Source organism: Mauremys reevesii, linkage group 12 (genome assembly GCF_016161935.1).
Source record: "Mauremys reevesii isolate NIE-2019 linkage group 12, ASM1616193v1, whole genome shotgun sequence".
Taxonomy (NCBI): Eukaryota; Metazoa; Chordata; order Testudines; family Geoemydidae; genus Mauremys; species Mauremys reevesii.
In genome coordinates, this window is record NC_052634.1 from 22,818,505 (window position 1) to 22,841,520 (window position 23,016).

Genomic DNA, 23,016 nt, shown 5'->3' on the forward strand with positions numbered 1-23,016 from the left:
AGATGAATGCAGTGGGAATTCTGTGCCTGGCTAGCCAACTACAAAAGCAGTTTCTCCTCCCTTGATGCTCACACCTCAACTGCCAGAAGAGGGCCTCATCCTCCCTGATTGAACTAACCTCCTTATCTCTAGACTGATTCTTTCCTGGATATTTATACCTGCCCCTGGAAATTTCTATGACATTCATCTGACGAAGTGGGGATTCACCCACGAAAGCTCATGCTCCAATACGTCTCTTAGTCTGTAAGGTGCCACAGGGCTCTTTGTCTTTTTGAGGCGAGTGCAGCTTGCTTGGGATGGTGCTGACGATGGATAGAAAAAAGGCTGGAGTCAATGACAGATGAGACCACAGAAGGGGAAGGGGAATGGCAGCCCCACAGAAGGTCCTGGGTGATCAGATGCCCCAGTTATTGCACCCTGGCCTGTCACAGAGAGAGAAAAGACCCAGTGGGACCCAGCGCCCCTACAGTGATCCCATGGACAAGAACCTGGCTGGGAGTGGGGTGAAGGTTCCCTCTGGGCAAAGTGGAGCTGAAATCCCTCAGTGTCCTGGAGTTTAAGCAATGGAAGCTTCAAACCCTGCATGGGTTTGGGCTGAGGTGCATCAGCAGAAGGTTGGACTGGAAACGGGAGGCAGGTTTATATAATTTTTGGTGGTGCCCAGAATGGGACTAAGTCCTGCCCCACACCCCACACACACCTGCCTAAGGCTCTGGGGGGGAGTTTGGGTGTGGGAGGGAGAGGGGCTGGGCTCTGGGAGAGAGTTTGGGTGCAGGGTCTGGGCTCAGTCAGGGGGTTGGAGTGGAGGAGAGTGTGCAGCTGTGGGAAGAACAACTTGGGATTGCTTGGGGAAGCCACCTTTAAAAACACAAGTGTAACATGCTAGTTACATTTTAATAAGACCAAATTAAATGGTGCAGGACAGAGCCATCTACAGTCTATTGTCCTGGTCAATGGGAGCCATCAAGAGTCCAAACCACTATTAATGGCCCACACTTTGCATCATTACAACAGAACCTCAGAGTTATAGTTCATATTTCTAGTTTCAGATACAGGAATGATCGGTTCATACAAATAGGATGAACACGCTCAGTAGATTATAAGCTTTGTAATGATACCTTACAAGAGACCTTTTGCATGAAGCATAGTCCAGTCACTTTATATTCACACTCATTAGCATATTTTCATAAAATCACATGGAGTGCAACGTCACAGCAGGGAAAGGGTTTTACTGTGGCACCTGGGAGCAGTTGAGTTTCATGTTCAGGCTGTGGTATGAGTTCCTCCAGGTTTCTCGTAAGCACACAGGGACCTTCGCGGGTGCTCTCGATACAGGAATGGCCCAGATATGATAAAGTGATGGGGATTGCATTTTCCTTTTTTAGTTTTGTATTTCCAATGACATTTCTGTTTGTGATTTCGTTTTGCTTTGTATAACTGTGTTTTCTCCTGGATTTGATATTTATCTAAAAAAAGAATAAGGCCTCAGGGCACTGGATGGAGGAGCAGGCGGGGCTAGGACTGCTAAGAGAGCGAGAGTAGCAGGTTTTCTGTATTGTTTCTTGCCCTCATTTTCATGACGAGTTTCTCTTCTGCACAAAATTTGTTTCTTTTACATGTGAGCCTGGCTAGCTCAGTTGGCAGAGCATCAGACTTTTAATCTGAGGGTCCAGGGTTCAAGTCCCTGGTCAGGTGAAGCAGGACCCATTCCTCTTAAAATGGAAGAAGGCATCTCTCTAGGGTGTTATTTGATCTTTTTCCCCCAGGACTTGGCTTTTCACTAGGAAGGGCCATGTACTGCCTGGGACTGAAGGGGCAACTTCCTCACATGCCCACTGGCCTCTCAGGCTGGATTAAGAAAGGCCTCTGGGAGCTGCAGCAAACTGCTGCATGACAACTTGGTGAGCAAATGCAGGGCTGCCCCCACAGGGTCATCCTCACCAGAGCTCAGCAGAGGTCTGGGGGTTCCCTATTGGTCCCATGGTGTAAGGGCAGCACTCGGGACTTTGAATCCTGCAATCTGAGCTGAAGTCTCGGTAGGATCTGAGGGCAATTCCTGTGCCACAAACCCTGCTGGGTCTTCCAAAGCTCTATCTTGCTTTCTCAAAGGCCATGAAAGCCTGTCTTTTATCCGCTAGCTGTTGTGACTTGAGCACAAGAGGGGACGTTTGATCCAGAAGCCTGGCCGTGCCTGGAGTCCTGTAGGGAGGGATACGAGCTCCATTTCCTCTCAGTCCTGAAGCTGGGCTGCAGCCTGGCCTGGGAGGCAGCCCTATTGGTTGACCTACTGGCCCAAAGTCACTTGGGCGGTGTTGGTGTTCCCCAGGGATGCTGACGGGCCTAAGGGAGGGAGGCTCAATACTCCCCCCATCAGTCAGGGCGGAAGAGAAGGGCTGCAAGCAGGGCCGGCTTTAGGCCGATTTGCCTGATTCCCCCAAATTGGGCCCCGCGCCTGAGAGGGCCCCGCGCCGGCAGCGTCTCCCGGAAGCAGCAGCTGTTGTTGCTAGGCAACGAGAGACCCTGGCCGGCTGAGGCAGAGGCAGCCGCGTGGGTGTTGCAGGTCAGGAGGGGGGAGGGGGGGGAAGGCACATGTGCTTTGCAGCCCTCCTTCCCCTCCCCCACCCCCAGCACTCACCTGGAGGAGACGCCGAGGGAGCTTCCGGTCCGGTGGGAGACAGGAATCTCTGCCGTGCACCTCACTCACCTGAGCAGCTGCTGGGGCTCCCAGCCGTGAGTGTCTGACCCTGTGATTCCCCGGAGGGTTGTAATATTGGGCTGGTGTTGTGGTTTTCGTGGTGTTGCTGTTTGAGGGTGAGTTGGTGCCTGCCTGTGTCTGGTTCAAAACTAAAGCCGGGATCATGTAACCCAGGAAAAAAGCCCCGAGCCGGTACTTAGTGCTGTGAACTCCAGGTGAGAGAGAGAGGGGGGTTTGGAGGAGGAAACCAAATACATCAAGAGGGGAGAATGCGAAAGGTCTGCAACACGGCAGGCTGAGACTTCTCTCCCCCCCCTTCCTGGCAAGAGGGGAAACTGAGGCATGGCATGATCTGATTCCCCTCTCCAAATTATTTTGCAAAGAAAGAGGACGGAGGCTCCTATCCAGACCAGTTCCCTCCCATCAACTCTGCTTTCCCTGCTGCAAGATCTCTGTAGGGGCTGCATTAAACTATGGCGCCTTCATTTGCCCTACAACAATAAATTAGACCAGCTTTCGGGGGGGGGGGGGCTATTCCCCTCCCCCAAAGCTGTGGGGATATTAAAGTTTTTTTGAGGGGGGGCATGATAATATTCCAGATCAATCAAATGCCCAGCTCAGCTTTCTAGCCATCCAGCAGCTAGGGCAGGGAAGGAAGGTACTCTTGGTGCAGAGTGGTTGCAAAACAGGGGTGAATTTAGCGGGGGGGGGGGGGTCCAGTTGAAATCCCGCCTCATGCAGCCATACAGAATCGCTGGCAGCGCTGGGAGAGGCCAGGAGTGGAAGCAGGTGGCCTGGGGGTGGGGGGACATTTGCCCTCAGTTCTGGGCTCTGGGATGGACTAGGCTGGGTGGTGGGTTCAGTCTAGTCTTCCAGCCTGTTGCTCTCACTGAGGTTTGTGGTTTTCATCTGGCTCCACTGAAAAGATCAAACAAGCCCAGTAGAAAAGCGGGGTGAGAGAGGCGGGAAAGGGTGTGTAATGGGTTAAAGTGACCCATCAACGAAAGAGTAAAACCAGAGTTTGACTGGGTTTCCCCCAGCCACCACTCCTGCAAACACTGGGCAAGGGGCAGCCCCATTCCCCACCGAGGCTATGGTGAGGGGCAGCAGAGGAGGAAGGAAGCCACATGTGATGGCAGTCCCCTCCCCCCCAAGCACCCAGCACCCCATCTCTGGCCCCCAAACTCTGTCCCAGAGCCTGCACCCAGCCCTCTGCACTCCCTCCCAGAGCCTACACCCCTCCACCCTTCCTGCACCCCACCCCGTGCCCCAGCCCAGAGCCTGCACCCAGCACCCAAACTCCGTCCCACTCAGCCTGGGCAAAGCTCTCCTCCGTCTGGCTCCCAGCCCCTCTCCAAGGGTTGCAGGTGTCTGGAGGTGCTGCCTTCCACACCTTCCTAATTCACACCTCATTCATTCAACAGGGCAACTGATTACAAAGTGGGGGGAAGATCTTATTCTACTCCAAGCAAAAAGACATTTTTCTTTTACCTTAATTACACTACCTTTAGGGCCTGCTATAACATATTACCAAGGTTCAATACAAAGTCATATAAAAGTTATACAAAAATGCATAATGCAGAGATTTATCTACAACTGCATTGATTGACTGCGGTGTGCAGTAATATAGTGACCCCTGGGTCTTTGAATGAGGCGTTATACTTGGGGGGAAGGGTGAGGGGGTGAGTGGGCAAAGAGGCGAGCAGTGAGCCAGCAGGAGTTCTAGGGGCGGGCATGGGGGTTTCTGGCAGGGGAGGGAGAAGGTGAAAGGAGGCGAGTGGTGGGGGGGGACTGACTAGGAGGGATGCAGCAAGCCAGCGGGGGGGCTAGGGGGTGAAGAAGGATGTGATGGTGGGGCTGAGCAGGGAGGGTGCAGGTCCTATTTTACTGCTGTGATCTGGTCACCCCATGTGTGCTGTTTCTTCCTCCCCCCGCCCCTGAACCTTGTTTCAATGGGGCAGAGCTGGGGAAGGAGGGTTTGTTTCCACAGGGCCGGGTGGCGCTGGAGGGGGGGGAAGGATGGGGGCAATTTTATATTAATAAGGAAATATTTTATAAATTTTAATAAAATAGTGAAGAAAATCAGTTGTACAACTATCAAAACAAATTATTTTCCTGATATGAAAGTGCAAATCAGCTAATTAATATATGATGCAATGTATGTAATAGATAATTTTGTTATTATTTATATAGTCATGGAAAGTAAATAATACATGGAAGACATGAAAGGGTTTTTTTTAAGTGTTTTTTTGTTTTAGTCATCCCTGCCGGGGCCCCATCAAAACTGTTCGAATTGGGCCCCGCACTTCCTAAAGCCGCCCTGACAATGAGGCTAATCATCTAGTGGAACAAGCTCTGCAAGGGACGTGGTTAATTCCCCATCACTGCCCTGTGTAAATGAAGACCGCAGCTCTTGCTGCAAGACACCTGGTGTGTGGGTGTCCCTGTTCCCCTTCAGAACCTCTGGTACATGGTGCTTCCCTCCTCCCAGTTCAAGATCCCCAGCGTGTGGGTGCTCCCATCCAGGATCTCTGGTGGGTGTCTGTCCCCCACCCCATGAACTAGCTCCCGTGTGTGGTTTCCCCTGCCTGCCCCCATCCAGGATCTGTGGGTGTCTCTGTTCCCCTTTTCAAGATATGTGTTGCTTGGGTGCGTCCCTCACCCCAATACAGAATCCCCAGCGTGTGGGTGCTCCCATCCCCCCTCCAGGCTCTGCGGGGGGTGTCTGTATACAAAGAGACCGTGTCTCACTGTCTTGCCCAGGCTACGCTGCAGGGGCTATTCACAGGTGCGATCCACTACTGATCAGCACGGGAGTTTTGACCTGCTCTGTTTCCGACCTGGGCGGTTCACCCTCCTTAGGCAACCTGGGGACCCTAAGCTTCCCCAGGATCACCATATTGATGCTGAACTTAGTGCGGACACCCAATCGGCACAGCCCCCTGCAGCCCAGAACTCCTGAGCTCAAGTGATCCGCCAGCCTCAGCCTCCCAGGAGCTGGGATCACAGGCACCAGCCACAGGGCCCGGCTTGTTTTGCTGTCTGGCAGCTCGAGCTTTAAACTCTGCTTGTGAGCTCTGTGCCTTGGCCAGACAGGGACAGCCTGGAACTGGGAAATGCTCCTGCTTCCCCCGCCCCCGTCTCATGTCGAGCTGCAGGCGCCGCTGTCCTCTGATGTAAGATCCCGGATGTTTGGTGCCCCCATCCCTGTCCAGGAGCCCAGGTGTCCGGGTACCTCTGCCCCCATACAGAATCTTGGATGTGTGGGTGTCCGTCCCTCTGCAGAGGATACCGGAGTGTGGATGCCCTTGTCCCCCCCACAAGATCCTGAGTGTGTGGGTGCCACTCTCCCCCCCTAGAAGATCTCGGGTGCGTGGGTGGGTGCCCCTGGTCGCCCTTCCCGCATCCCGGGTGCACGGGGGCCTCCCGCCGCCCCAACGCAGGGGCCCCAGGGTGTGAGCGCTCCCAGCCCCCGATACAGGCTGGGGCGGGGGAGGGGTATAACTGGGTCTCCCTGTCCTGCCCAGGCGCTGCTACAGCAGCTGTTCACAGGGCAGCAACCCCACTGTCACCCTGCAGCTTTAACCTGCTCCAGGGGTGACCCAGGCGGGTCAGGAGTGAGGGGCACCAGCAGAGCTGAGAGTCTGGAGGTCAGGACTGGGATAGCAGGGGCTGCAGGTCGGGAGTGAGGGGCACCGTCAGAGCTGGTTGACGCCTAAGGGGCTGCGGGTCGGGAGTGAGGGGCACCAGCAGCGCAGTAACTGGGAGCTCAGCGAGGAATCGAGGGGCTGCGGGTTGGGAGTGAGGGGCACCGTCAGAGCTGGAGGAGCGCAGGGGCTGCGGGTCAGGAGTGAGGGGCACCAGCAGAGCTGAGAGTCTGGAGGTCAGGACTGGGAAAGCACGGGCTGCGGGTCGGGAGTGAGGGGCACCGTCAGAGCTGGTTGACGCCTAAGGGCTGCGGGTCGGGAGTGAGGGGCACCAGCAGCGCAGTAACTGGGGAGCTCAGCGAGGAATCGAGGGCTGCGGGTCGGGAGTGAGGGGCACCAGCAGAGCTGTGAGGCTGGAGGTCAGGACTGGGATAGTAGGGGCTGCGGGTCGGGTGAGGGGCACTGGCAGTGCAGTAACTGGGGAGCTCAGCGGGAAATCCAGGGGCTGCGGGTCGGGAGTGAGGGGCACCAGCAGAGCTCTTGGTGTGGAGATCAGGATTGGGATAGGAGGGCTGCGGGTCTGGAGTGAGGGGCAGCAGCAGAACTGTGAGTCTGGAGGTCAGGACTGGGATAGCAGGGGCTGCGGGTCAGGAGTGAGGGGCACCACTAGAGCTGGGGAACCCAGGGGCTGCGGGTCGGGAGTGAGGGTCAACAGGAGAGCAGAAGGAAGCCCAGGGGACTGTGGGTAAGGAGAGGGGGCACCGGCAGCACAGTGACTGGGGAGCTCCGCGGGAAGCCCAGTCGCTGCAAGTCGGGAGTGAGGGTCTCCCGCAGAGCTGGGGACTTGGTGATCACGATTGGGTCTGGAGGGGGTGCGGGTCGGGAGTGAGGGGCAGCAGCAGAGCAGGAGGAGACCAGGGGCTGCGGGTTGGGAGTGAGGGGCACCGTCAGATTGGTGGACGCCTAAGGGGCTCCGGGTCGGGAGTAGGGGGCAGCAGCAGAACTGTGAGTCTGGAGTCAGGACTGGGATAGCAGGGGCTGCGGGTCGGGAATGAGGGGCACCGGCAGAGCTGGAGGGAGACTAGGGGGCTGCGGGTCGGGAGGGAGGGGCAACAGCAGAGCTGTGAGTCTGGAGGTCAGGACTGGGATAGCAGAGGCTGCGGGTCAGGAGTGAGGGGCACCACTAGAGCTGGGGGGAGCCCAGGGGGCTGCGGGTCGGGAGTGAGGGGCACCGGCAGCGCAGTAACTGGGGAGCTCAGCAAGGAATCCAGGGGGCTGCGGGTCGGGAGTGAGGGGCACCAGCAGAGCTGTGGGTCTGGAGGTCAGGACTGGGATAGCAGGGGCTGCGGGTCGGGAGTGAGGGGCACTGTCAGTGCTGGGGGGAACCCAGGGGGCTACAGGTTGGGAGTGAGGGGCACCAGCAGAGCTGTGGGTCTGGAGGTCGGCACTGGGATACCATCCAGCCTAATGGTAAGCGATGCCCAGCTGAGCCCATGGCCAGTACGTCCTGCTCCACCCACGGCCGGGCTGGGAGTCAGGACTCCTGGTTCTTCTCCCCAGCTCTGGCAGGGCAGTGCAGGCTAGTGGTTAGAGTGGGGGGTTGGGAGCCAGGGTATCCGGGTCCCACCGCTGGCTCTGGGAAGGGAGTGGGGGCCAGTCTTGTGCACCCCCCGGCTTGAAGTGGTTTCCATCCTGTGCAGGGTTTACAGTTTTGTTCACTGGCTCTCAGCACCTCCCACTATACAAATTGTCCCAGTGCCGCTGGGTCTAGTGGTTAGAGCCGGGGAGGCCAAGAGCCAGGCAGGGGCGGTGGGTATAAGGGGCCCGGGGAGGCACCTGGCCTGTGCTCCACCCAGAGGCCCTGCTCCCGCGCGTCCTCTCCCCCGCAAGGCCCCATCCTCACTTTGCCCTTCCCAAGCTCCATCCGGCCACATGGGGCCGTGGGGAGGCCGGGTGCAAACGGCAGAGAGGCAGGTGGGGGCCTTGGGGTGGGGCGAAGAGGCACAAGTGGCAGGGCCTCGGGAAGAGACGTGAGAGGTGGGCGGGGTCAGGGAGTGGAACAAAGGGGTCCTGCGGGGGCCTGTGGGGCGGGGCTGAAGGCGTGTGGGCGGGGCTGAAGGGAGTGTGGGCGGGGTGGAGGGCGTGTGGGCGGGGCTGAAGGGGCGTGTGGGCGGGGCTGAAGCGGGAGTGTGGGTGGGGTGGAGGCGTGTGGGGCGGGGCTGAAGGGCGTGTGGGCGGGGCTGAAGGGAGTGTGGGCGGGGTGGAGGGGCGTGTGGGCGGGGCTTTGGCAGGAGGAGGCTGAGTGGCAGCAGGCCTTGGGGCAGGGCCACAGTCCGGGCCGCCCAACCTCCCAAGTGGAGGAGTCCCAAGCTGCCCATGGAGCCAGGACTCCTGGGTTCTATTCCTGGCTCTCCGCAGACTCCCAATCTGAGCTGGTGCAGCCCATCTCGCCCTCCCTGGTGCCTCAGTTTCCCCCGTGTGAGACGGGTCCCAGTGTGAACGGCTGCAGCGCCGTGGAGAATCTCGTCCCTTCTCCTGGCGGCTCCTTGGGAGCCCTGGGGAAGCAGCCAACTGCTGCAGCCCCTGGCTCCCGTCTGGGCACCCGGGGTGGGGGTGCGATCTGGGCAATGGGAAGAAGGAATCCCCCTTCCCCACCCCACCCGGGGACATGGGGAGGCTGGTGCTGCGGGGGCAGGGAGTCCTGCAGCCCTCGCAGGAGAAGGGCAGGTTCGGCTTGGCTGCTGATGGGGGCGGGGTGGGGGGCACTGCTGGACTGGGGGCTCCCCGCGGCGGGGTGGAGATGGAGCCCGGCCTGCTGGGAGCGGACGACTCCTCTGGATGGGGGAGGGTGACACTGGCCAAATTGTGGGAGCCCCTGTCCCCCCCCCCGACAAGGGAGGGGCCTCTCAGCCTTGCCGGCTCGTCTCTCTTTCACAAGGATCGGCCCAGCACCTGCCTGGCCCAGACCCCCCTTCCTCAGCGCCAGGAGCTGCCCATTGTGGGGAGTGGAGCGGCCGGGGGGTGGGGGCCTCTCAAGCCCCCCAGGGAGCAGGGCCGGGGCACTGCAGGGCAGAGGCTGCGATGGGGAGGTGGGTTGGAGAGATGTCGGGGTGTAGCTGGGACTCAGGGGAATGGGGCAGGCTGCAGGGAGGAAGTGTGGGGCCACCGGAGGAGCTGGGGGCTGGGAAGCTGCGGGGACACAGCCGGGGGTAGTGGTGACACCGCAGGGGGCTGCTCAAGAGGCAGTGGGCTGGGGGGCAGGGCAGGAGCTCGGACAGGGGTGGGGGGGTCAGGCTATTGCGGGTCTCCCTGTGAATGGCACCAGGCTGCAGGGAACCCCACGGCCGGCAGCCCCCCTGCTGGGGGGTCTGGTCAGTGCAGACCCCCGATGCACCCTGCTGGGGCTCTGGTCAGTGCAGCCCCGATGCACCCTGCTGGGGCTCTGCTCACCGCAGCTCCCCGATGCACCCTGCTGGGGCTCCGGTCACTGCAGCCCCCAATGCACACTGCTGGGGCTCTGGTCAGTGCAGCCCCCGATGCACCCTGCTGGGGCTCCGGTCACTGCAGCCCCGATGCACACTGCTGGGGCTCTGGTCAGTGCAGCCCCGATGCACCCTGCTGGGGCTCTGGTCAGTGCAGCCCCGATGCACACTGCTGGGGCTCTGGTCACTGCAGCCCCCGATGCACCCTGCTGGGGCTCTGGTCACTGCAGCCCCATGCACCCTGCTGGGGCTCTGGTCAGTGCAGCCCCCGAGGCACCCTGCTGGGGGCTCTGGTCAGTGCAGCCCCCGATGCACCCTGCTGGGGCTCTGGTCACTGCAGCCCCCGATGCACCCTGCTGGGGCTCTGGTCAGTGCAGCCCCGATGCACACTGCTGGGGCTCTGCTCACCGCAGCTCCTCCCCCGATGCACCCTGCTGGGGCTCTGGTCAGTGCAGCCCCGATGCACCCTGCTGGGGCTCTGGTCAGTGCAGCCCCGATGCACACTGCTGGGGGCTCTGGTCACTGCAGCCCCAGGCACCCTGCTGGGGCTCTGGTCACTGCAGCCCCGATGCAACCTGCTGGGGCTCTGGTCACTGCAGCCCCGATGCACACTGCTGGGGCTCTGGTCACTGCAGCCCCCATGCACCCTGCTGGGGCTCTGGTCACTGCAGCCCCATGCACCCTGCTGGGGCTCTGGTCACTGCAGCCCCAACCTCACACTGGAACTGGGCGGGGGAAGGTTTCTTCTCGCGCTCCCATTGGTCAGGGCTCTGCCTCCTCTTCCTATTGGCTGTCTCGGGAGGCGGAGTTTCCGAGGGCGTCACGTGGCCTTGAGCGTTCGCGAGGCGGCTCCTGAGCAGCCCAACCCCCGAACTCCCCCTCCCCAGTGCCGCCCATCCCCTCTCTGCCCCACCCCAACCCCCGAGCTCCCCTCCCCACTGCCGCCCCTCCCCTCTCTGCCCCGCCCCAACCCCCAGGCTCCCCTCCCCACTGCCGCCCCTCCCCTCCTCCCGCCCCAGCCCCCGGGCTCCCCTCCCAACTGCCGCCTCCCCTCCCTGCCCCGCCCCAACCCCCGAGCTCCCCTCCCCAGTGCCACCCCTCTCCCTCCCTGCCCCGCCCCAACCCCCAGGCTCCCCTCCCCACTGCCGCCCATCCCCTCCCCGCCCCACCACCCCAGGCTCCCCTCCCCAGTGCCGCCCATCCCCTCCTGCCCGCCCCAACCCCGTGCTCCCCTCCCCAGTGCCGCCCATCCCCTCTCTGCCCCGCCCCAACCCCCGAGCTCCCCTCCCCACTGCCGCCCATCCCCTCTCTGCCCCGCCCCAACCCCAGGCTCCCCCTCCCCAGTGCCGCCCCTCCTCTCTAACCCCACCCCAACCCCCAGGCTCCCCCTCCCCAATGCCGCCCATCCCCTCTCTGCCCCCGCCCCAACCCCCGAGCTCCCCTCCCCAGTGCCACCCCTCCCCTCTTCTGCCCCGTCCACAACCCCTCCCGAGCTCCCCCTCCCCAATGCCGCCCATCCCCTCTCTGCCCCGCCCCAACACCCCGAGCTCCCCTCCCCAGTGCCGCCATCCCCTCTCTGCCCCGCCCCAACACCCCCAGGCTCCCCCTCCCCAGTGCCGCCCCTCCCCTCTTCTGCCCCGTCCACAACACCCCGATCTCCCCTCCCCAGTGCCGCCCATCCCCTCTCTGCCCTGCCCCCAAACACCCCTACAGCTCCCCTCCCCAGTGCCGCCCATCCCCTCTCTGGCCCGCCCCAACCCCCAGCTCCCCTCCCCAGTGCCGCCCATCCCCCTCTCTGATGCAGAGAGACATTTCCAGGAGAGAAGGTCTTGGGGCTGCAGCATCCAGGACTTCCAGGACCCATCCGTGGCGCCGCTGCCAGACCCACTGTGTGACCTTGGGCAGGGCTCTGCCCCTCCCTCTGCCTCACTTTCCCCATTTGTCCCAGAGGGATAATGCCCCTGACCCCACTCTGTAAAGTGCTTTGGGGTCCAGGGCTCAGAAGCACCTATAGAAACATTGCATATTATCACTGCAATGACAGCCTGACCTGCAGGGGTTGGCTCAGCGGCTGCTGCCCCTTCTCTCCTCCCCTCTCGCTGAGCAGGGAAATCTCCCAGGACAGGCTGCAGATGCCCTCATCCCTTCTCTGGACAATGGCTCTCTCTAGCTCTTCCAGCCGGGCCAGCAGCCGCTGCTCCTGCTCCTCCAGAAACCCTCGCAGCTCCTGCCACTCCCAGACGATCTTCTGCCTCTCGGCTGCCGTCTGTTTCTGCAACAGGGAGAGGGCGGCTCAGTAACAGGGGAACATAGAACATAAGAACGGCCAGACTGGGTCAGACCAAAGGTCCATCTAGCCCAGTATCCTGTCTTCTGACAGCGGCCAGTGCCAGGTGTCCCATGGATCAAGTGATCCATCCCCTGTTGCCCATTCCCAGCTTCTGGCAAACAGAGGCCAGGGACACCATCCCTGCCCATCCTGGCTAATAGCCACTAATGGACCTGTCCTCCATGAACTTATCTAGTTCTTTTTAGAACCCTGTTAGCGTCTTGGCCTTCACAACATCCTCTGGCAAGGAGTTCCACAGGTTGACTATGTGCTGTGTGAAGACATACTTCCTTTTGTTTGTTTTAAACCTGCTGCCTCTTCATTTCACTGGGTGACCCCTAGTTCTTGTGTTATGAGGAGTAAATAACACTTCCTGATTTACTTTCACCACACAAGTCACGATTTTATAGACCTCTACGATATCCTCCCCCTCCCCCCCAAGTAGTCTCTTGTCCAAGCTGAACAGTCTCAGGCTTTGTCTACACTGGCACGTCTCTCCTGCCAACAAACAGCAGCTACTCTGTGCGCCTGTTAGCGGCACGGCTGTAGCGGCACAGCCGTGTTGCTAAAAGCTGCGGCGTGTAGCCATAGCCTCAGTCTTATTCATCTCTCCTCATACGGAAGCTGTTCCGGACCCTTCATCATTTTTTTTGCCCTTTTCTGAACCTCTTCCAATTCCAATATATCTTTTTTGAGATGGGGCGACCAGATCTGCAGGCAGTATTCAAGGTGTGGACATACCATGGATGTATATACAGGCAATATGATATTTTCTGTTTTATTGTCTATCCCTTTCCTAATGATTCCCCACATTCTGTTTGCTTTTTTGACTGCCGCTGCACATTGCATGGATGTTTCCAGAGAACTATCCACAGTGACTCCAAAATCTCTTTCTTGAGTGGTAACAGCTAATTTAGACCCCATCATTTTATGTCCATTTGGTATTATCTTTTCCAATGTGCATTATTTTGCATTTATCAACACTGAAATTCACCTGCTCGGTAACTGGGGAAAATCATAAATGCGCCTCGGGGCGGGTGGCAGAGTTATTTACCAGAACACGAGATCTCTTGCGGTGAGTGATGGGAAGTTCATTTATCCCAGGAAGGAGGAGGATCAGGGCCGGGGTGAGCTGTACATCACCTACAGGAGGACACTTCTCCCGAAACCTCATCAACGTGCACTGAGCCAAAGCCTCCATCTCTACAGCCCACATTTCATCTCCTTCCTCCCCATCCCCGCAGGAGCTAGAAAGGATCCTGGTCACTGTGACATCCAGACAGCCCGTGGGCAGGGCTCTGGGCTAACACAGACTGACCCTCTCCTGCCCAGCAGCCTCCTGCGTCCTAAGGGCATCACGTTACCCCGTGTCTGACCCTGCAGGCTCCTGGGCTCCAGTGGGGATGGGTCCCTGGCTGAGACTGGCAGGGTGGGCCCTGCATTCACCAGGTCATTCATATGCCAGGCAAACCTCAGTGGCGGGGACTCTGGGCACCTACCAGCAGCTCCTCGCTTTGCCGCTGCTCCTCGGCTTTGGCTGCTTCTCTCTCTTTTCCCAGGGCCGGATGCTTTGTGGTACCTCCTGGAAGAAGCAGGAGGAGGGTTAGAAACTGCTGCAAACCTCCCAGCTGCCAGATTTCAGGGCCCATCCTGCCCTGCAGATGCCTGGGCAGGGTCCCTGGGACTCAGACTGAGAGGAGCTGGTGAAACAGGAGCAGCTTTTCCAGAGAACGCAGGGCCCCAGGCTGCAGGGACAGGGTGCAGCCCAACCCCGGCTCCCGGGGCCTCGCCCACATCCCAAGCAGCCAACTTCAGACAGTCCCCACTTTCCCCAGCGCCAGCCCCCAAAGCTCCATGAGTCAGATCTGAACATGGAGCCCCCAGAACATCCCCAACCCCCAGCCCTGACCCCCCAGCCCACCCCAAACTCCCAGCAGCCCCACAGGCCCCCCCACCCCTGACCCCCCAGCACACCCCAAACTCCCAGCAGCCCCACAGTCCCCAGCCCTGACCCCCAGCGCACCCCAAACTCCCAGCAGCCCCACAGGCCCCCAGCCCTGAACCCCACCACCCCAAACTCCCAGCTCCCCAGCCCTGACCCCCCAGCACACCCCAAACTCCCAGCAGCCCCACAGTCCCCCCCAGCCCTGACCCCCCAGCACATCCCAAACTCCCAGCTCCCCCACAGTCCCCCCAGGCCTGACCCCCAGCGCACCCCAAACTCCCAGCTCCCCACAGTCCCCCAGCCCCGACCCCCCAGCACACCCCACACTCCCAGCAGACCCACAGGCCCCCCGAGCCCTGACCCCCCAGCACACCCCAAACTCCCAGCAGCCCCACAGGCCCCCCCAGCCCTGACCCCCCCAGCACACCCCAAACTCCCAGCAACCCCACAGTCCCCCAGCCCCTGAACCCCCAGCGCACCCCAAACTCCCAACTCCCCAGTGCCTCCCAGCCCTGACCCCAGCACACCCCAAACTCCCAGCAGCCCCAGTCCCCCAGCCTGACCCCAGCACACCCCAAACTCCCAGCAGCCCCACAGTCCCCCAGCCCTGACCCCCAGCACACCCCAAACTCCCAGCAGCCCCACAGTCCCCCAGCCCTGACCCCCACAGCACACCCCAAACTCCCAGCAGCCCCACAGTCCCCATCCCCAGCCGCTCCCCGCCCCGCCCGGCTCTGACACCCCAAATCCGCCCCCGATTCCCCCTCCCCTCGCTCCCGGGCCCAGCCTGGCTCCGAGCTCTGCAGCCGAGCCGCGCTCCCGGCCCCTGCAGCTCCCGGGCTCCGCCCCGCCCGGGCCACTCGCCCCCGCAGCCCCGGGCAGCCCGCTCCGGCCGCGGGGAGCGCGGGACCCCGGGCAGGGGCGAACCAGGCAGCCGGGCCCGGCCCCTCCGGCAGGAGCGTGTCCGCCCACGCGTGTCCCCGCCCCGCGCTGCCCCCGGCCCCACCGCGCTGCCCCGCGGGCTGCAGGGCTGGAGCAGCCCCGCGCCGCGCTCCCGGCCCCGGCCATGGCCCCGCTGCCGCACACAGGGGCGGGGCCGGGCGGGGGCAGGAAGGGCGGCTCCTCCCAGGCCTGGCCCCGCCCGGGCCCCCGCAGGGGGTTGGGACCCGCCTCAGCCCGGAGGGGCAGGAGAGGGCGGGGTCTCCCAGGGAAAAGCGGGGCGGGGCTGGTGCTGCTGAACCATCGGACCAAGGAGCCCCCGGCGGAGAATGCAGCGAGCGCGGGTCAGTTCAGCGCTGGGGGGGGGACCCAGCGCGTGTCAATCACCTGCCGCTAAAGCGTCTAAATCCCCTGGGCACAGCTCGCCTGGGCACAGCTCGGGAGCTGCACTGGGAATCCATCCTGCAGGAAGCCCCCCTCCCCCCACAGCAGAGTGGCGCAGCGGCAGCGGGCTGGGCCCATAACCCAGAGGTCGATGGATCGAAACCATCCTCTGCTAGTTTGGGTTTTATTACAGCCCTGGAAATAATCCGGCTGCCTGCGTGTGTTCAGAAAAGAAGAACAAATTCTCTCCCTGTTCACCCTTCCACGGTGATTAAAGGAAGGAAGAAAGCCCCGGCAGAGCCCTGCCCCACAGAGTCCCCTCCTGGAGGGCGAGAGATGGGCAGTGACTAGGGCTCCAGCTCAGGGTTGCCAGGTTTATATAACGTTTGGTGGTGCCCAGAACGGGTCCAAGTCCTGCCCCTTCCCCCCCCCCCCTCTGCCTAAGGCTCTGGGAGGGAGTTTGGGAACATGAGGTGCCGGTTCTGGGATGGGCAGGGGAGGCAGTTTGGATGCAGGAGGGGTGCATGCTCTGGGAGGGAGTTTGGGTACATGAGGTGCAGGTTCTGGGATGGGCAGGGCAGGGGAGGCAGTTTGGATGCAGGAGGGTGCATGCTCTGGGAGGAATTTGGGTGCATGAGGTGCAGGCTCTGGGCTGGGGCAGGGGTTGGGGTGTGGGGGGGCAGTGGCAGACTCAGGGAGGGAGTTCGGGTGTGTGCAGGCTCTGGGCTGGGGCAGGGGTTGGGGGGCAGGGGAGGCAGTGGCAGACTCAGGGAGGGAGTTCGGGTGTGTGCAGGCTCTGGGCTGGGGCAGGGGTTGGGGGGCAGGGGGGGCAGTGGCAGACTCAGGGAGGGAGTTCGGGTGTGTGCAGGCTCTGGGCTGGGGCAGGGGTTGGGGTACGGGGGGGCAGTAGCAGACTCAGGGAGGGAGTTCGGGTGTGTGCAGGATCTGGGCTGGGGCAGAGTGTTGGGGTGTAGCACCTTATCTTGGGAAGCTCCTGAAAGTGACCCGCACCCACATCTGGCAGCAACTTCTACATGGAGGAGGCCGGGGGGAATCTCCTGAGGCCACTGCCCACAGGCACCACCCCTGCAGCTCCCATTGCCGCAGTTCCAATGGCAGAGTTGGTGCTTGGGGCAGGGGCAGCATGTGAGAGACACACCCCGCAGGGATGTGCCAGGTGCTTCTGGGAGTGGTGCGCCGTGCAGAGCGAGGGTGGGCAGGAATCCGCTTTAGCCCCACGGTGCTGCCGGTAGTAGTGGCAGGAGCCCCCAGGGCCTTTCAAATCGCCCGGGGCCAGCTGATCTGACTTTCTGATAGGGAAGCCACAGGAGTGGTCATGCACCCCTCATGAGCAGTTCTGGGGAGTCTTTTGGGGGCTCCTGGAGTAGGCGGCAGAGAGGTGCAGCCTCACCACCAAGTCTGTTTCCCTGGAGAAGAGAGGGGGCTGCAAGGTGATCTCCCACCTCTGTGCTTTCAGGAGCCTCTGCTCCCCTCTACCATGCTGGAGCCTCCACATTTATTTATTGGCAAATAAAATTTGCAGAATTTGAAAATATTGTGCACAGAATTTTTATTTCTTGGTGCAGAATCTCCTCAGGAGTGAAACCGACTCAGGGAACCTCCTTGGATTGTCACCGCTTGGTGAAGCACTCACCACCACACCAATGCACAGAGAGTGCCAAGCCCTACTGCTATGTGGGGCTGGGGGCTGGGGTCGGGTCACACACATTCAGACTGTTCGCTCCCCCAGCTACAAACCGCTGCTGATTTCCCATTTAGGACATTAGCCGTTACTGACAAGGTTTGTCCGGGTTCTTTTCTTTATCTCATGCTGCTAGTTAGAAGGATCAGTATTGATTTTGTTTTTCAAAAATACACAACCCCCTAAACCTGCTTTTAGCAATCAGAATAATTTAGTGTCCCCTTATTTTTGCCTGCCCCAGTACAAAAGAAGAGGCTTTTGTGGGTTTCCTGACTCAGAGGATGAAAATGACCGTGTGTCGGGCCGCACTGCTGTGAATCGTTGTCGAGTGGAACCCCTTGTTGGCATTGGTAGTGTAGACACAGCCTCAGACTCGGTGCTGGCCAGGGGAAGTATTGCCCCTAGAGACACCCAGGGTGGTGTGGGATTGTCCCAGGTTACTGGGTGGGGGCTCGAGCGGGTTCTGTGTTGTGTTGTTTAAAAGGATCCCCAAGATATTGAACCTGGCCCATGTTGCTGCCGCCTCCAACTGGCAGAAGGGTCACAGGAAGAAGCAGGGGGGAGGGGAGGAGCACCAGTGAATTTATACAATTATTCAGTGAGGCAGAGGCCTGGCAGAAGGAACTACCTGTGCAAGCCCCCTGGGCAGAGAGGGGATCTGTGATGGCCTCGGCACTGGAGGTACAGCCCAGGGATGGGGCAGGAACTGGAGCGGGGAAGATCTGTGAGCTGGGAACCCCTCTCCCCGGGGGTTTCCCCTGCAGGCCTGTTTCAGGGTCTCTCTTTGCTCTTTCCCTGTGTAACCCAGTGGGGCTCAAACTTTTGGAACTGGTGACCCCTTGCACAAAGCAAGGTGCCGAGTGAGACCCTCCAACATCAATTCAAAACACATTTTTTCATATTTAATGTTATTTGAAATGCTTAATTTATAACCCAATTCTTTCAAATGAGTTTAACTTTTCTCCCCACTTTTAAATTCAGCCTAGAACACACGTCGATTGAATTATTGTTATAAGCAGAAAAGGGTTTTTAAATAGTTCCTGTTGAACACTGGGGGTGTGAAGACATTTGTCAATATCACTTTTCACAGCAGACTTTGCTCCATTGCCACCCTCACTGCTGCTGCCTGCAGAGCTGGGCGGTTTGTGACCCCCACATAATAACCTCACCCCCCCCCCCCACGAGGGGCTGTAACCCCCCGTCTGAGAACTCCTGGGCTGCTCCCTTCCCCCTCTGGCTGGGACACTTGACCCCTGTCCCGTTCCCAGGGGGCACCTGCTCTCCTGGAGCTGGATCGGCCACTCCTGCGGGGAGCCACAGCCGGGGGGGGGGGGGGGAGAGGGGATGTCAGTGGGGCCAGCAGCGCTGGGAGCCACAGACACAGGGGGGCAGAGATGGGCTGAGGAGGGGCCGCTTGTGCAGAGTCACTTCCCTGCCAGCCCCCAGTGCTCCCCCCCAGCTCCCCCCATCCTCTGGGGCTGCCTTAATTCAGACAGTCCCTTTCCCGCCATATCCCCAGCACATCAGTGATTGCGATAGCAGGGGGCAGGTTTTCCCTGGGGCACTGAGCTTTGCCAGGGGGTTGGTGGCTCTTTTCTTTCCTCACTCTGGAGTAAACTCAGCTTTTTATTCCATCCTTGATGATTCATGGAATAACAACAGCAGCATGAAGAAAGAGGTGGGCACAGCGGGTCTCAGGGGGGGAGCAGAGAGGTGCAAGCGGTGGGGTGGGCTGGGCTGGGCTGGGCAGGGGAGGGGACAGAGAGGTGTGGGTGGCAGGCAGGATGGGTGTCACGGATGGGGCAGAGAGGTGTGGGTGGTGGGCAGGATGGGTGTCACAAGAGGGGCAGAGAGGTGTGGGTGGTGGATAGGATGGGTGTCACAAGAGGGGCAGAGAGGTGTGGGTGGTGGATAGGATGGGTGTCACAAGAGGGGCAGAGAGGTGTGGGTGGTGGGCAGACCTTGGGGTAGAGGGTGTAGAGGCACGAGCAGCAGGTAAGGAGGAGGGAGGAGAGGAGCGAGCAAGAGGTGGACTAGCTCCTAAGGGAGCTTCCAGCGCTCATGCCCAGCCTCCCCACATGCAAGAGTCATGGGCCACCTGTTCTCTGGGTCGTCACTAACCAAGCCCCTCCCCAAGCTCTGTTGATGGGAGAAGCCCTCCTGTTGACACAGCGCTGTCTGCACCAGGGCTGGGTTGATAGAACTGCATTGCGGGGGGGGGGGGTAAATTTTTTTACACCCCTGAGTAATGTAGTTACACCAATCTAATTTTGCAGCATAGACTTGTGCAAAGAATCACACACCCACCTTAGGAGTAAATCTTCACCTGCTCCTCTGCTTTACAGAATCCAAACACGAGCAAAGCTTGTCAGGCCCCTGTGGGGGTTGGCAGACAGTCAGGTGTGGGCAGACAGGATGCTTTAAATAACAGCAGGCACCATGGCTTAGCTGGTTACAGCCCCTGTTTAGTAAACAGGAGATCCTGGGTTCAACTCCCAGTGGTGCTGTGGGTAGTGGCTTTTGGGGCACCTGGCATTGGCTACTGTCAGAAGACAAGATTCAGAGCTAGGTGGACCAATGGTCTATCCCAGAGTGGCTATTCCTATGGTTTAAATTACACTCACAGGCACTGATAACAGAATTACAGAAAGTTTGGGAGTTAAGAGCAGAAAGACCAATGGAGAAATGCCATGAGTCTAAGGTGATACTTCACTGTGGCTTTACCATTTCCGCTTGATAAACTCCCTCCCAACTTTCTGGGCTCCTAGAGCAGGGTACAGAGTCTGAGCTGAGACACATATACTGCAACTTTAACCAGACCAAGCTGCAGGATCCTGATTAATATGACATGGGCCAGCCCTGGGTGTTTCATTGTACTGGAGACGTAGACTAATGTTATGTCTACACTGTGATTAAAACACCCAGGGCACCTGTCTCAAAGCCCGGGTCAGCTGACTCAGGCTTATGGGGCTTGGGCTGCAAGACTATAAAATTACAGTGCAGACATATGGGCTTGAGCCCAACCTCTGAGGCCCCACGAGGGGGAGGGTTTCTGAACCCAGGCTTCAGTGTGAACACAAATATCTGCACCACAGATTGTAGCCCCTCAGCTTTAGCTCCATGAGCCCAAGTCAGATGACCCAGGCCAGCCCTGCTGCCATCTTTATCCCAGGAGAGATGGACTCTAAGGGTACGTCTCCATTGCAATGTAAGCCCAGGTGTGGCACGCTGTGCTCAAAGCAGCACCTGGAAGCCCCATATTCACCACTCTCATATAATGATGAGATGGTTTGTACAAAGTCTGCCTGGTGAGGTATCATTTCAAAAGTCTTGATCTGTTGAACATTAATATCGTGTTGGATTGTGTGTGCTCACATTGGTTGGGAAGTTATGAAGTTTTGCTCTGTGTGCATTACTGAAATATGAGGTTTCAAAATGCCCCCCACCAGCCTTTCAGGTGTGACAATGGAGGAGCCAGACTCGCTGCTGGCCCATTGAAGGGATCCACACTCCCAAGGACCATCCCAGGAACCATGTACAATGCAGACTTCTCCGAGATAGCACAGCAAAAATGGACATTGCTTGACTCACATCGTAGCAAAGGAGCTTCCTAGCAAGTCGGAAGAATCTATGAAAGAAGGGTAGAGACATCATGACTTGGCCTCTCTCCCCCACAACTCAACATCTGGAAACATATCGGGAGGACAAAGACTGAACTGAACTGATTCAGAAATCAGAAGCGAATAATAACAATAATACTTTCAAACCAGTCTCCAAACAGACTAGTATTGGGTTCTCAGCAGAAAATTTTCAGTTTGGGGAATTTTGTTTTCTCAGTCAGACTTTGCCAAGGGAAACAGGGAGAAAATGTTTGAGTTGCCTCCTTCAGAACAGCTTGGCCTAGACACTAGCTCTGGTTCACTGTTGTAGCCTTGCTCGGGTTGAGGATATTTTAATAATTTGGGGAGGTCCTGGGGTGTTTGGGGGAGATGATGAGGATGTTACCTTTTGAGATAAAAACTAAGAAATATGAGACTAGAGAATTTCTTTAAAAATCTGGGATTTAGACATTTTATTTAAAGCAAGGAGGGTCTGAGTTTCTGAGAAAGTTTTAGTTTGATCTGTAATTGTACCAAAGGGGTAGATGGTTGTCTATAAATAAAGAAGGTCTGAAGACTAAACACATCCTATGAGAAAGGGGTTTGAACCCGTGCATGCAGAGCACAATAGATTAGCAGTCCTTCACCTTAACCACTCAGCCACCTCACCTGAACTAGCAAAAAAAAGGGACAGGAGGAGAAATCTAAGGTCAGCAGTGATAGGGCCAATATGGAGTTTTTAAATACTAAGCATAAGCAGGGGCTGAATGAGCTGGGGGAAAGACTTTAGGAACAAACTGTGTTTGCACAGACACACCTACTCTGCCTAGGTATGCAGCATGATGGGGCCGCTTCCACAAAATGACCAGTTTTGGCTGGTGGTGGGTTACAAATCACTTTAGGATTGAGTGGAATGAAATATTATTATCCTTCCTGCATGAATGAAGGGCAGCAGAACATACCTAGTCCGTCCTGATGGAGGGGTGGGTGGGTGAGGAATAGCTTTTATTGGACTGCATAGATGGGATTGAGGACATCCATGGTTGTGGCCCCTCGGAAGCCATTGTCAAAAACAGGGGCTGGGAGTGGGGCTGTTGCTTGCTGGGGAGGGGGGTGCAAACAGGGGTACGGGGGCCACGGCCTGGATGGGTGTCCGGGGCCCAGGCTGTGGGTGGGGTTGGGGAAGAACTGGGGAAGAGGTGGGGCTGAGTGGTGTTATCTCCCTGCCCTCCATGTGGGCTGGCTCGGGCCCTGAGGTGCCCCCATGAAACTTCATCTGTGCCCCCCTAGGAGTCATGCCCCACATTTTGGGGACCACTGAACCCTACTCGCTAAGCAGGGGCTAGTGATGCCAAAGCCCAGGGAAAGGGAGAACAAGTGCAGGGGCCCCAGAACTGGAACCATGACCCCCCGTTACTGTCTGTGGCTCCGCCCCCTTCCACACCTTCCACCCACAGCCCCATCCACTGTCACCTCTGTTCCACCCCTTCCCCCACTGGCCCCGCCCTATCACTCCTTTGCCCCTGCCCCACTGCGGCCCCGAGACCAGAGAAGCTCTGTGCCCCTGCTGCAGCCCCAGGGCCGTAGCAGGGAGTGGGAGCTCCTCCAGCCCTGGGGCCAACATGGGGGAGATTTTTCCAGGGGGGCCCAATTTGGCCAGGGCCCCTAGTCATGGGCCCCACTGCCCCCTTGGCGACGCAAGGTTTGGGGAGGCTGAGCCCCCCAAGCCTCCATTACGAGCTGCCCAGGCTACCACTGCTCAGTGGGTGGCCAGTCTCCCTGTGTCTCTGCTGTTTGTGCCTTAGGGGTGGGGCCCCCCGGCAGCCGCCCAGGGCTGCAGGGGTCAAAGGGCACCGTGTGGCTGTGCAAAGGTGCTCACTGCTCTCCCCTGCCCCCAATGCTCGTCCATGGCCCCATAGAGGGTTGTGGGGAGCGAGGAGCAACACTACGTGCTCAATGCATCCTGGTCACTTTCCCCACCTGGTGCTGTGAGGGGAGCATCAGAAGCTGCTGCTCTCTGCCCTCCCCTGATGCAGCCTGGCTGAGGAAAGTGACCTGGATGCAGGGAGCTCTGATGATGTCGCTTCTCGCCCTGCCCCCGCAGCCCCTCGGGGTGCCCGGAGGAGCAGCATCCCAGGGAGGAGCGGGCAGCAATGCCAGCTGCTCCATGCACACAGGTCAGTGTCCCCACGTGGGTGCAGGACGCGGCACAGTGGTTAGGGGTGAAGGGAGTGCAGGAGCGGGGCAGTGGGTTGTAATTGCTCAGCATCTTCCTGCTGGGGATTCGCCTCCTC

At 59.2% G+C, this 23,016-nt stretch overlaps 2 non-coding genes across 2 annotated transcripts; both read left to right on the forward strand.

The window, feature by feature from the left end:
• Positions 1 to 1,622: 1,622 nt before the first annotated feature.
• TRNAK-UUU lies at positions 1,623 to 1,695 on the forward strand. Its single transcript has one exon. It is a non-coding gene; the product is annotated as a tRNA-Lys (tRNA).
• Positions 1,696 to 19,556: 17,861 nt separating this feature from the next.
• On the forward strand, positions 19,557 to 19,630 carry TRNAT-AGU. Its single transcript has one exon. It is a non-coding gene; the product is annotated as a tRNA-Thr (tRNA).
• Positions 19,631 to 23,016: the final 3,386 nt, after the last annotated feature.